Genomic DNA, 13,961 nt, shown 5'->3' with positions numbered 1-13,961 from the left:
AAACAAAAAACATAGCATCACCAGGCACAGTGGCTCATGCCTGTAATCTCAGCACTTTGGGAGGCCGAGGCGGGCAGATCACCTGAGGTCGCGAGTTCGAGACCAGCCTGACCAACATGTAGAAACCCTGTCTCTACTAAAAATACAAAATAAGCCAGGCGTGGTGGTGCCTATAATCCCAGCTACTCGGGAGGCTGAGGCAGGAGAATTGCTTGAACCCGGGAGGCAATGGTTGTGGTGAGCTGAGATCGTGCCATTGCACTCCAGCCTGGGCAACAAGAGCGAAACTCTGTCTCCAAAACAAAAAACAAAAAACAAAAACAAACCCACAGCATCACAAAATGCAGTCAAATTAAAGAAAGCAGAATCAGCCTTAGCTCACTCTCCAATGGGGGTATGCCCGTTGAATACTTACAGGTCCAAGAGAACGCGCTGCATGGCAAATATATAAAGGGGGCCCTCTTTCAAATAAGGCATAGAAGGCATTTCAAAGACGTGAACTGTGCATGAACCCTCATCTCTTGTACAAGAATAAAGCAGATGTACTTCTGGGAACTCAATTATAGTGAGCAGGCACAAGAGGTGAGAGGACTGGGCCCTAACTTGTACAAGAATCAAACAGGCTGACCACAAAAAGAAGGCCAGTGCATACCCAGGCAATGAACTTACTACAGTTTAAGTCCCACAAATCTTAGCTACCTCTGCCCTGTTTTAAAGTATTAACCTCCTGGTGTGCCAGTAAGTCTCACCATTTGAATTAAGACATCGAAGTCCCTATTAAAGGCAAATATTTTAAGGGAAACACCCTAAGCCAATCAACTACCAATAACTAAGTGCAGGTTAATTTACTGTAGCAGGAGACGGAAAGCAGAGTTCAGGCATATAATACTGCCTACATAAATGTTGACAGAAAGAAACTGAAGAGGAAGGGAAAAGCATGAATCATTGCCTGAGATCCCACAGAAGGGAGTTCTGAGCCTGAAGGTTGTAATGGACACCAACAAGAGAGGTCACTTAAAAGAAAAAAAAAAAAAAAGATATGAGAACACGAAAAATAAGTCTCACTGACTTCATAATTTTTTCCAGCATCTCTCCTACATTGCCCGTGGTAAATGTGCTGAACACTGTATATACCCATGAAATTATTATATCAGTGAAGTATATCCTTAGCAAATATTCAATAATAAAACAAGGTATATATGTAATTTATTAAGTTTTTAAGAGATGTGAATAACAAGAAAAGTAATTATTCTAAACTAACCTTTAGAATAATAACCTTTAGTTTATGAACAAGGTGTTGTGTGAGCCTGATTTCTCAGTAAATTTTAAAATTATTTTTGTCTTTTTTTCCTCAAGACCAGCCTACCATTGAATGTTTATTATTTTCAAGTTAGTGATCACAAACAGCCTATAGCCAAGGGTAAATGGAGAATAGCTTGTTTGAAGACAGGACAACAGTCTCATCAAACCACCTAATTTAGCTACAATCAACTTATCAAAATATGTATCATCACTATACCTACCATTTACACAGAAACTTAACAGAACTAATAAGAACTAAACTGGGGCAGGTGCATTGGCTCATGCCTATAATCCCAGCATTTTGGGAGACTGAGGCAGGTGGATCGCTTGAGTCCAGGAGTTCGAGACCAGCATGGGTAAAATGGGGAAATCCTGTCTCTATAAAAACTACAAAAAGTTATCTGGGCATGGTGGCATGCACCCTGTAGTCCCAGCTACTCAGGAGGCTGAAGTGGGAAGATCAATTGAGCCCAGGAGGCAGAGGCTGCAGTGAGCTGAGATCGCACAACTGCACTGCAGCCTGGGTGACAGAGCAAGTGAGACCCCATCTCAAAAGAAAAAAAAAAAAAAAAAAGAAGAACTAAATTGCTTTGAAGGAACTATGAATAAGAAACATCCTATCTAATATTGGCAGAAGCAAAATAATACATATTACGCATTCCAAGAGACCAAACAATAGATCTCTATGGGACCATTTAATGCATTACTAATTCTAAGAAGCCAACATACATGAGTCTGCCAACAAAGAAAATATGCCACAGAATTGTTCCAGACATGATTTGCACCTTAATGGGAAGGTGGGAGCAGGACTGTTAAGGTGATGATGTCATTGAGCAGGTTCAAGAGATAAGGAATTGTCACATGACAATGATATAAAATGTCTCCAAAACAGCAATTAAGGTTTTATCTTCCGAAGTTGAAATTAGAAAAAAAAAAAAAAAATACAGTGGACACAATAATCCATCTGCTAAAAATACTAAAACCCTGAGGTGTGAATGACAGCAGAGTTCTGGGGCCCCCCAAACCCAATCAAAGTGACTGAGATATAACCTCACAGAACCAAAGAGAACATGACTATGGAGGACTGCCAGCCTATGCCTGACCACAAATTGAAAGTCAGCAGTTAAGAGGGGAGCATCTTTTCACCAATGGTTAGGCAGTGTTCTTCCTTCAGCTAAAGACAGCAAGTCCCCCAACTAAAAAATACAACTACTCAAGCCTGTTGATACCATATAAGGGCCTGATACCAACAGTCGCTAAAACCATCCAGCAGACTCCCTCTGCACGGATTCCTTGCACAGAAAACCAAAATTGATTTTCCACATACCTCGGCTACAGGGAGAGAATGTAATAACAACCAAACTCAAGTGCTAGTTGGCTTAACAGTTCTGTTTCTCACTGAAAATGAATCTTCACTCCAATGACGTTGATCATATAAGTCAGTTCCCAAGAAACTGGGCATAATATGTTATTCTCACAAAATTGAGGCTGTAAGCCTTTAGAGATAAGGTCTAGACCCTAGTTATGACTTCACCAAGGTAATGCCACCTGGGAGGGCTCTGAGTAAGAAGCTAGCTAGCTGGCATTTTCAGAGGTAAGTTACTCCCCATTTATTTCAGATTTCTCCAAGTAGAATATAGTCAGGCCGGGCATGGTGGCTCATGCCTGTAATCCCAGCACTTTGGGAGGCCGAGGCGGATGGATCCTTTGAGGTCAGGAGTTTGAGACCAGCCTGGACAACATGGTGAAACCCCATCTCTACTAAAAATACAAAAATTAGCCAGGAGTGGTGGTGGGTGCCTGTAGTCCAGCTACCTGGGAGGCTGACATAGGAGAATTGCTTGAACCCAGGAGGCAGAAGTTGCAATGAGCCAAGATCGCACCATTGCCCTCCAGCTTGGGCAATAGAGCAAGGGGCAGTAGGGCAAGACTCTGTCTCAAGAAAAAAAAAAAATACAGTCAGACAAAATTTGCCTGGGTCTGGATACTTTTTGGTATTTTGATAATTAAGTTGCATTACAAATAATTAAATCAGCTATCATTTATTGAACACTTACTACATCCAGGCACTGTTCTAAAACTTAATATATGTCATTTATTTTTCTCAACAATCTAATGAGGCAGTAATTTTAACCCCATTTTAAACAAAACAAATAGGCTCAGAGAAGTAAAGAAACTTCTCCAAGGTTGCACTGCTGCTACATGGCTGAGCTGTGAGATGAATTACAAAGCTGGCTCTTAGTCAAATTTGATTGACCACTCTCAGAATTTAAAATTTTTTAAATTTATATTTTCTAAATTACTAAAGTAAAATTGAACATTTTTTCATATATCTATTGGCTATTTTTTCTCTACTGTGAGCTGACAAAACATATAATCACCACTAAAGCTACCACTCACATAAGAACTTGTCAAAACTAATAAGAACTAAGCTGTGGCTGGGCGCGGTGGCTCACGCCTGTAATCCCAGCACTTTGGGAGGCCAATGCGGGTAGATCATGAGGTCAGGAGATCGAGACCAGCCTGGCCAACATGGTGAAACCCCATCTCTACTAAAAATACAAAAAAAAATTAGTCGGGCATGGTGGCACGTGCCTGTAGTCCCAGCTACTTGGGAGGCTGAGGCAGGAGAATTGCTTGAACCCAATTCTCCTGCCTCAACCTCAGGCAGAGGTTGCAGTGAGCCAAGATTGCACCACTGCACTCCAGCCTGGGAGACAGAGTAAGACTCTGTCTCAAAAAAACAAAAGAACTAAGCTGCTTTGAAGGTGCTATCAATAGAAACATCATATTTAATACTGGCAGAAACAAAATAATAGGCATTACATATTCCAAGAGATCAACTAACCTTTGCCTATTTTTTGATTAGGTTGTATTTTTTATATTAAATGATTAGAGTTCTTTATATATTCTGAATACAAGGCCTCTGGCAGTCAGATGTGTTGTAAATATCCTCTGTCTGCAGTTTGTCTTTTGTTTAAGGCATCTTTTGTCATACATAAGATTTAAAGTTAATACAATCATATGATGCATCTTATAATTTCATCTTTTGTTTATGAAATCCTTTCTTATGCCAAGGTAATGAAGGTACTTGCCAACAGTTTCTTCTAAAAGTTTTGAAGTTTACACTTAGCTTGTCAATACATCTGGATTTTTTCCTCCTAGCCTCACCCTTAATCATTTGAAATTTTGATTGGCATTTATTGAATTTATAAACTTTTTTAGGGAAAATTACCTCTTTATTATACGAAGTCTTCCCATCCATGAACATGGTATCTCTCTGTTTATTCAGGTCTTTTGATTATGTTTTCTCCCCAAGATATGTATTTCTTGTTTAGATATTTCCTGGATACTTTATGGTTTTTTTGTGGCTACTGTGAAAAGAATCTTTAAAAAAGTATACATTTGGCCGGGCGCGGTGGCTCAAGCCTGTAATCCCAGCACTTTGGGAGGCCGAGATGGGCGGATCACGAGGTCAGGAGATCGAGACCATCCTGGTTAACACGGTGAAACCCCGTCTCTACTAAAAAATACAAAAAACTAGCTGGGCGAGGTGGCGGGCGCCTGTAGTCCCAGCTAGTCGGGAGGCTGAGGCAGGAGAATGGCGTAAACCCGGGCGGCGGAGCTTGCAGTGAGCTGAGATCCAGCCACTGCACTCCAGCCTGGGTGACAGAGCAAGACTCCGTCTCAAAAAAAAAAAAAAAAAAAAAGTATACATTTACTAAATGATTATTGCTGGTAGAAAGGAATGTGATTGATTTTTGTATTAGGTTTAATCATATGAAACTGCAAATAAATATTTACTTAGCCATTTTGACCTACATAAATTATAATTTCATATGGTTGAATCAAAAGGTTGTTGATCTGAAACTCAGAAACCTTGCAGAACTGTTATTATTAGCTCTAATAATTTGTGGATTCTCTTGAATTTTCTTTTTTTTTTTTTTAGATGGTGTTTTGCTCTTGTTGCCGAGGCTGGAGCGCAATGGTGTGGTCTTGGCTCACTGCAACCTCGCCTCCCGGGTTTAAGCGATTCTCCTGCCTCAGCCTCCTGAGTAGCTGGGATTAAAGGCATGCAACACAATGCCCGCCTAATTTTGTATTTTTAGTAGAGACGGGATTTCTCCATGTTGGTCAGGCTGGTCTTTAACTCCTGATCTCAGGTGATCTGCCCACCTCAGCCTTCCAAAGTGCTGAGATTACAGGCGTGAGCCACCATGCCTGGCGATTCTCTTGAATTTTCTATGGATATCTACATAGTCTTCAAATATAGACAGCTTGGTCCTCTCTTTTATTTTTCTTATCTTCTGGAATTAACCAGGAAGTTCAGTTGATTAGCAAATATTAAGGCTGATAGTGGGCACCATGTACTGTTGTTAATTTGAGAGGGAACAGGTCTATAGTTTTACTGTTAAGTGTGATGTCTACTAAAGGAAGTTTTGGTTAACTTTAGGTTAAGAAAGTTTTTTATTTCTAGCTTTGTGAAAAAAATTTAATCAGACTAAATATTAAAGTTTATCTAATGTTTTCTTCTGAACCTATTAAGAAAATAAAAAGATCTTCCCATTTTAAAAATTAATATGTTGGATGATATCAGTGATGTATTTTCTGATATGAAACCATCCTTGCAATATAATAATTTAAACAAACTATTTGGTCCTGATGTGTTTTTTTAATACAATGATACATTCAATTTGCTAGTACTGTATTTAGATGTTTCAAATCCATTTTCAGAAGATTAGCCTTTCATTTTCTTATATATACTGACCTTCCCTGTTTTGTATCAAGATTACACTAACCTCAAAACCTGAGATGGACAGCTTTCCCACTTTATCTCTTCTCTGAAACAGTTTAATTCTTCTATGGTTTATCTGTTCCAAAAAGGTCTGATAAAACTTACCTCTAAACCTGTCTCATCTAGGCATTTTGCAGGATTGTTTCAATGTTTAATATAGCTAAGTTCAGAGGAAGATCCAAAAATCCTCCCAGTGATCACAGGTCTCCAAGTCTTGGGAAATTATGCCTTGGTAACCTAGTGTCTACTTTAACCCCTACAGAAATTCCATATAAGTTTATACTTTTGAAAATAAATAAATAGTATGTTAATGATAGAAAGACAATGATGGAGCAAACAAAACAGATTTGCAAGCAATTCAAATTTAGGAAAGCAGGCCAGGCGAGGTGGCTCACACCTGTAATCTCAGTACTTTGGAAGGCTGAGCTGGTGGATCACCTGAGGTCAATCAGTTCAAGACCAGGCTGGCCAACATGGTGAAATCCCATCTGTACTAAAAATACAAAAATTAGCCAGGCGTGGTGGTGCGTATCTGTAACCCCAGCTACTCAGGAGGCTGAAGCAAGAGAATCACTTGAACCTGGGAGGTGGCAGTTGCAGTGAGCCAAGATGGCACCATTGCACTCCAGCCTGGGTAACAGAGCAAGACTCTGTCTCAAGACAAAAAAAAAAAAAAGAATTTAGGAAAGCAGCATGAAGCACCAGTGCTAACTGGCCAAGAGATTGTTATACACTGGTGCTACCTGTACAGGCTGATTGATAGGAACCTCCACACAAGATAACCTATATTGTCACTATAAAAAGTAGAGCTGATTGCCATTCTAACTGGTGTGAGATGGTATCTCATTGTGGTTTTGATTTGCATTTCTCTGATGGCCAGTGATGACGAGCATTTTTTCATGTGTCTATTGGCTGTATGAATGTCTTCTGAGAAGTGTCTGTTCATATCCCTTGCCCACTTTTTGATGGGGTTGTTTGTTTTTTTCTTGTAAATTTGTTTGAGTTCTTTGTAGGTTCTAGATATTAGCCCTTTGTCAGATGAGTAGATTGCAAAAATTTTCTCCCATTCTGGAGGTTGCCTGTTCACTCTGATGGTAGTTTCTTTTGCTGTGCAGAAGCTCTTTAGTTTAATTAGATCCCATTTGTCAATTTCAACAGGTGCTGGAGAGGATGTGGAAAAATAGGAACACTTACACTGTTGGTGGGATTGTAAACTAGTTCAACCATTACGGAAAACAGTATGGCGATTCCTCAAGGATCTAGAACTAGAAGTACCATATGACCCAGCCATCCCATTACTGGGTATATACCCAAAGGATTATAAATCATGCTGCTATAAAGACACATGCACACATATGTTCACTGCGGCACTATTCACAATAGCAAAGACTTGGAATCAACCCAAATGTCCATCTGTGACAAACTGGATTAAGAAAATGTGGCACATACACACCATGGAATACTATGCAGACATAAAAAAGGATGAGTTCGTGTCCTTTGTAGGGACATGGATGCAGCTGGAAACCATCATTCTCAGCAAACTATCGCAAGAACAGAAGACGAAGCACTGCATGTTCTCACTCATGGGTGGGAACTGAACAATGAGATCACTTGGACTCTGGAAGGGGAACATCACACACTGGGGCCTATTATGGGGAGCGGGGAGTAGAGAGGGATTGCATTGGGAGTTATACCTGATGTAAATGACGAGTTGATGGGTGCAGCACACCAACATGGCACAGGTGTACATATGTAACAAACCTGCACGTTGTGCACATGTACCCTGGAACTTAAAGTATAATAATAATAATAATAAAGTAGAGCTATCGACTGGGCACGGCGACTCACGCCTGTAATCCCAGCACTTTGGGAGACAGAGGTGGCAGATCACCTGAGGTCAGGAGTTCAAGACCAGCCTGGCTAACATGGTGAAACCCCATTTCTACTAAAAATACAAAAAACTGCCAGGCACCGTGGCTCACGCCTGTAATCCCAGTACTTTGGGAGGCCGAGGTGGGCAGATCACAAAGTCAGGAGTTCAAGACCAGCCTGACCAACATGGTGAAACCCCGTCTCTACTAAAAATATAAAAATTAGCCGGGCATGGTGGCACACATCTGTAACCCCAGCTACTCAGAAGGCTGAGGCAGGAGAATCGCTTGAACCCAGGAGGCGGAGGTTGCAGGGAGCCGAAATTGTGCCACTGCACTCCAGCCTGGGCAACAGAGCAAGACTCCGTCTCAAAACAGAAATAAAAATAAAAATAAATAAAAATACAAAAAATTAGCCAGGTGTGGTGGTGTGCACCTGTAATCCCAGCTACTCGGGAGGCTGAAGCAGAATTGCTTGAACCCAGAAGGCAGAGGTTGCAGCGAGCTGAGACCGCTGCACTCCAGCTTGGGCAACAAGAGCAAAACTGCATCTCAAAAAAAAAAAAAAAAAGTAGAGCTATCATTTTTGAAATAAACTAATCATTTTCCTCCACCACTAACTCTCCTGAGCTTCTAAATCTATACTTCACATTAAACATTACTCCAAACTAAAAACAACCACCACCACAACCCATAACCTCCACTTTTAATGGACTGTCTGTATGAAAAAATCCAAGTTCCTTAGACAGACCTTCAAAAGTATCGCACACAATCTGACCCCAAACAAGCTTCTCATATTATCTCCCACCCTTTCTTGGCATCCAAACCACCAGATGGACTGTTCTACTCACTATTTCCTCAGAAGTCCCAAGAACAGTCAATTCCTTGAGATGCTATCCTTCCTCTTCTGTACTAACCCTCAAAGGCCAGCTAAGGTCCTGTCCTTTTTTTAAGGCTTTTCCTGACCATTCTACTACCCAGTGAATCTCTCCCTCAAAGAACACCTCATTGTTCACAGTCCTTAATTGTTTTATCTGGTTTACTGACCATAGTCCAAACTCCCTAAGGCAAAGTCTGTACTGTTTTTTTTTTTTTTTTTTTTTTTTTTTTTTTTACCACTCACCCCCTGCACAAGGCTCTTGATATAAAGAACTAAGAACTTGACCGCAAATATTTCCTGGGCATCTTTTACTCATGTTACCTGATAGTCTTGATTTGTAATTCTAGGTGGAGCTGCTTCCCTTTGATAAATTAACTGAGCAGAGATGATTATCTTCTGAAATTCTGTGATGATTGCTCATTTAATCTATTCTTTCTAGTTCTAGCTCCTTTGCAGGGCACTATGTAAGACTATCATGCTTTCCTAGCTACAGATGTATGTACTGGCAAATACCTAGGTCCTAGTATAAACAAAATTGGGTATGTACAGGCAAAAAAAGTCAAATGTTTAAAAAGACTTGGCTTTCAATAAACAGCTCACACACATGGTATGTTGCTTGCAAAGAGAAAAAACAAGCACGGTAAGGATGCCATTTTTAATGGCTCCCAAAAATATGACATACTTAAATGTGTTTTTTTTCCAACTAGAAACCTGGTGTTATTATGAAGAAATGGGTTGTTCAAGGATACCAGCTTCCATGAAAGGGGATTTTTGGCAAGCACTTTATCACTAGAAATTAGTCAAACAAAACATTTTCTGAGCACTCGCCTACGATATACCAAACACTATGCTTTAGGTGTAGAAATCAACCAAAACAACATTAGGCAACATTACAAAAATCTCATTTAACTAAAATGATTGACTAACTGGATGTCTTAAATCTTAAAACACTAGAATAATTCAACTGCATTGCCATGGTATCTGCATTCAGTAGTTTATTCCTGCTGGGTGTTCAAAGATCAGTGCCATAGAAATTCAGTACCTAGTATCACTGGTTTTCTTGGCTTTGTGCTTGTTAAAACTTGGTATTTCTATTGACACAGTATTTATTTATTTTTTATTTATTTATTTTGAGACGGAGTCTCGCCTTGTCGCCCAGGCTGGAGTGCAGTGGTGCAATCTCGGCTCACTGTAACCTCCACCTTGCAGGTTCACGCCATTCTCCTGCCTCAGCCTCCCAAGTAGCTGGGACTACAGGTGCCTGCCACTACACCCGGTGAGTTTTTTGTATTTTTAGTAGAAACGGGGTTTCACCGTGTTAGCCAGAATGGTCTCGATCTCCTGACCTCATGATCCGCTCGCCTCGGCCTTCCAAAGTGCTGGGAATACAAGTGTGAGCCACCGCGCCCGGCCTTGACATAGTATTTCTTTTCTTTTTTTTTTTTTTTTTTGAGACGGAGTCTCACTCTGTGGCCCGGGCTGGAGTGCAGTGGCTGGATCTCAGCTCACTGCAAGCTCCGCCTCCCGGGTTCACGCCATTCTCCTGCCTCAGCCTCCGGAGTGGCTGGGACTACGGGCGCCCGCCACCTCGCCCGGCTAGTTTTTTGTATTTTTTTAGTAGAGACGGGGGTTTCACCGTGTTAGCCAGGATGGTCTCGATCTCCTGACCTCGTGATCCACCCGTCTCGGCCTCCCAAAGTGCTGGGATTACAGGCTTGAGCCACCGTGCCCAGCCTGACATAGTATTTCTGTAGTTCTATAGTTTTCTCATACTGTTCAGATTTATATAGTCTTCAATAGAAGCTAGAAAAAACCCACTAGAATAAATATAATCAAATATTTCTTTTATTCTTTTGCTGCTCATTAAATATTTTCTCATTAATTCTCGTAGTAGAAATAATTTCAGAATTATAATAATAAAGTAAGCACTGACAAGAAACACTACTCCAATAACTTCTTCCATACTCCAACAATTTTTGAAAGATTTTTAGAAAGTGATTCTAATTTGAAATTCAAATAGTGCAAGTAAATCCATGTAAAATACCTATACCTATACCTACCTCTCAGTAGTTCTTAGTGGTATGGGTAAAATTTTTAGGGTAAAATAAGGCAGAGATGGACAAGATTATCACAGCATGTGTGTAAGATTTCTGAAATGTAAGAAGTAGTAGCAAGATTTCTGTACCCTAGAAAGAGCCAAATGATGAGGTTTGGGGTGATAGTGCACTTGGAAAACCTTGGTTGTTAACCTAGTCCACGCTATTCAGCATGTGATTTCAAATCTGTCTTGGCAGTATTACCTACAAAGCTGTTATTGAATTCTGCCCTTTTGGGAAAACACTGCCAATGTTGGTAAAGTGAGCACAAAACTAGAAAACATGTTAAGTATATTAAGTGGGTCCATTTTGTTTAAAACTTTAAACAAAGCTTTAAAGTGTACACATATTTGAATAGCTAAGAACATTGAAACATGCACGCCCATCACTAGGAAGAAATTGAAGTAGGCAACTAAAGGAAATTTGTCCTATTTAAAGTTCTCATGAGTTCCTCTGTAGCATGGGGCATTCTTGGGTCTCTGAGGTCCTTGAGATGTCTGACCTATGATTCTCTAGTTAATAACTACCAATTCCATTCCTATGATACCCATACTTTACCTCACTCTATCATAACATCGAGCATTGAGCACTATCTAAAAAGTCTCCCATGCTGTTGAGAAAATGGAAACAATGATTATACAATAGTAACAGCAATAACAGTAAAGAACATCAAGTATCAGGTATTTTTCACATCTTCTCTAGTCCTAAAATGCCCAGATACTATTATCCCAATTTTATATATGAGGATCTTGAATATCAGAGAGGATAAATGATATGGTTTGGATCTGTGTCCCCACCAAATCTCATGTTGAATTTTAATCCCCAGTATTGGAGGTGGGGCCTGGTGGGAGGTGATTCGATCATGGGGCCAGTTCTCATGAGTGATTTAGCACCATCCTCTTGATGCTGTTCTTGTGATAGTGTGTTCTCACGAGATTGGGTTGTTTAAAAGTGTGTAGCACCTCAACACTCTCTATCTTGCTCCTGCTCCAGCCATGTAAGATGTGCCTGCTTCCCCTTCATCTTCCACCATGATTTTAAGTTTCCTTAGGCCTCCCCAGAAGCAGATGCCACTATGCTTCCTATGCAGCCTACAGAATCATGAGGTGATTAAACCTCTTTTCTTTGTAAATTACCCAGTCTCAGGTATTTCTTTATAGCAATGTGAGAATGGATTAATACAGTAAGTATTCTCAAGAACACTCACATAGAAAATAGCTGGGTCAAGGTTCCAGCTCAATACTGCCTCTCTTCAGCTTTTACAATATATCATTGTATTCAATAAATAGGAAACAAAAAAATAATGTAAGAGTAGAAATGGAGAGATGGTAATAAGGAAAGAAGAAAGGCTGATGATTCTTAAGGAGATGAATCATTCTAAGCCCAAACCACCACTAGTCTTCAATCTGGGTCTCTACCCACCATCAAAGGGGCAATCATTAGGTTAGAGAACACAGTTTCCTTACCACCCAGTGCTGTGTCTTACATTTGCCTGGTATATCCCAGAGGGGGAAAGATTTAATAATGACTTTTGGATGGGTGGATGAGATGGAAGGATGACAAACACACATTTAGCATGCAAACGAGGCTTTAGCCAACTTAAACGAATGCTGATGCCATTAACATTTCCATTACAAGATTCTGAAATACAGTCATGAAAGCCGATTTAATTGTAATTTAGATTTGCTAGGTTAGTCAAGTATGGAAAATGGAAGGAACTGGGAAGTAAACACAACTGTTATTTTAAGAACTGGAAAATCTGGCCGGGTGCGGTGGCTCATGCCTGTAATCCCAGACCTTTGGGAGACCGAGGCGGGCGGATCACGAGATCAGGAAATCGAGACCATCCTGGCTAACACGGCGAAAATCCCGTCTCTACTAAAAAAAATACAAAAAACTAGCCGGGCGTGGTGGTGGGCACCTGTAGTCCCAGCTACTGGGGAGGCTGAGGCAGGAGAATGGCGTCAACCCGGGAGGCGGAGCTTGCAGTGAGCTGAGATCGCGTCACTGCACTTCAGCCTGGGCGACAGAGCGAGACTCCGTCTTAAAAAAAAAAAACACACACACACACACCGGAAAATCCAAGCTAACAAAAGGTAGGTAAAGTAAAAGTTTATGAAACTATATAAATTAGCTGGGCACAGTAGCTCATGCCTGTAATCCTAGCACTTTGGGAGGTCAAGGTGAGAGGACTGCTTGAGTCCGGAAGTTCAAGATCAGTCTGAGAAAGATGGTGAGACCATCTTTATACAAAAATAAAAAATAAAAAAATTAGCTGGGCATGGTAATGTGTACCTGTAGTCCTAGCTACTCAGGAGGCCGAGGTGAGAGGAGCACTTGAGCCCAGGAGTTCCAGGCTGTTGTGAGTTATGATTACCCAACTGCACTCCAGCCTGGGTGACAGAGTGACACTCTGTATCTAAAATAAATAAATAAATACAATACAATACAAATTGAGTAAGAAAACAGTTAACAGACAGAGGTAGAGTAAGCCGGAAGGGAGCTGAAAAAGGAGGGTTTTTTTTGGCTCATAAAAACACCAGGTCTTTCTTCACAAAGCAGTACCCAAAGGCTCTGAAATAGGACACCCTGACGACATAAACAAAACTAAAAATAAAAAACACATGATCGGCCAGGCGCCGTGGCTCACGCCTGTAATCCCAGCACTTTGGGAGGTCGAGACGGGTGGATCACGAGGTCAGGAGATCGAGACCATCCTGGCTAACACGGTGAAACCCCGTCTCTACTAAAAAGACAAAAAATTAGCCGGGCGTGGTGGCGGGTGCCTGTAGTCCAGCTACTCAGGAGGCTGAGGCAGCAGAACGGTGTGAACCTGGGAGGCGGAGCTTGCAGTGAGCCGAGATTGCGCCACTGCACTCCAGCCTGGGGCACAGAGAGAGACTCCATCTCAAAAAAAAAACAAACAAAAAAAAACACATGATCATCTCAATAGATGCAGAAAAGACTTTTGATAAAATTCAACATCACTACATGTTGAAAATCCTCAACAAACTAGG

The 13,961-nt window shown here is 40.9% G+C and overlaps 1 protein-coding gene and 1 non-coding gene across 3 annotated transcripts in view; one reads left to right on the top strand and one right to left on the bottom strand.

The window, feature by feature from the left end:
• Positions 1 to 13,961, bottom strand: part of USP49 (ubiquitin specific peptidase 49) — a 115,257-nt gene that overhangs the window by 35,042 nt on the left and 66,254 nt on the right. The gene's annotated exons all lie outside the window — the stretch shown is intronic.
• On the top strand, positions 9,814 to 9,953 carry LOC111543222. Its single transcript, XR_002731785.1, has one exon. It is a non-coding gene; the product is annotated as a small nucleolar RNA SNORA8 (small nucleolar RNA).

The sequence above is a fragment of the Piliocolobus tephrosceles genome, chromosome 5, assembly GCF_002776525.5.
Source record: "Piliocolobus tephrosceles isolate RC106 chromosome 5, ASM277652v3, whole genome shotgun sequence".
Lineage (NCBI taxonomy): Eukaryota > Metazoa > Chordata > Mammalia > Primates > Cercopithecidae > Piliocolobus > Piliocolobus tephrosceles.
This window is presented reverse-complemented; position numbering and strand designations above follow the sequence as displayed.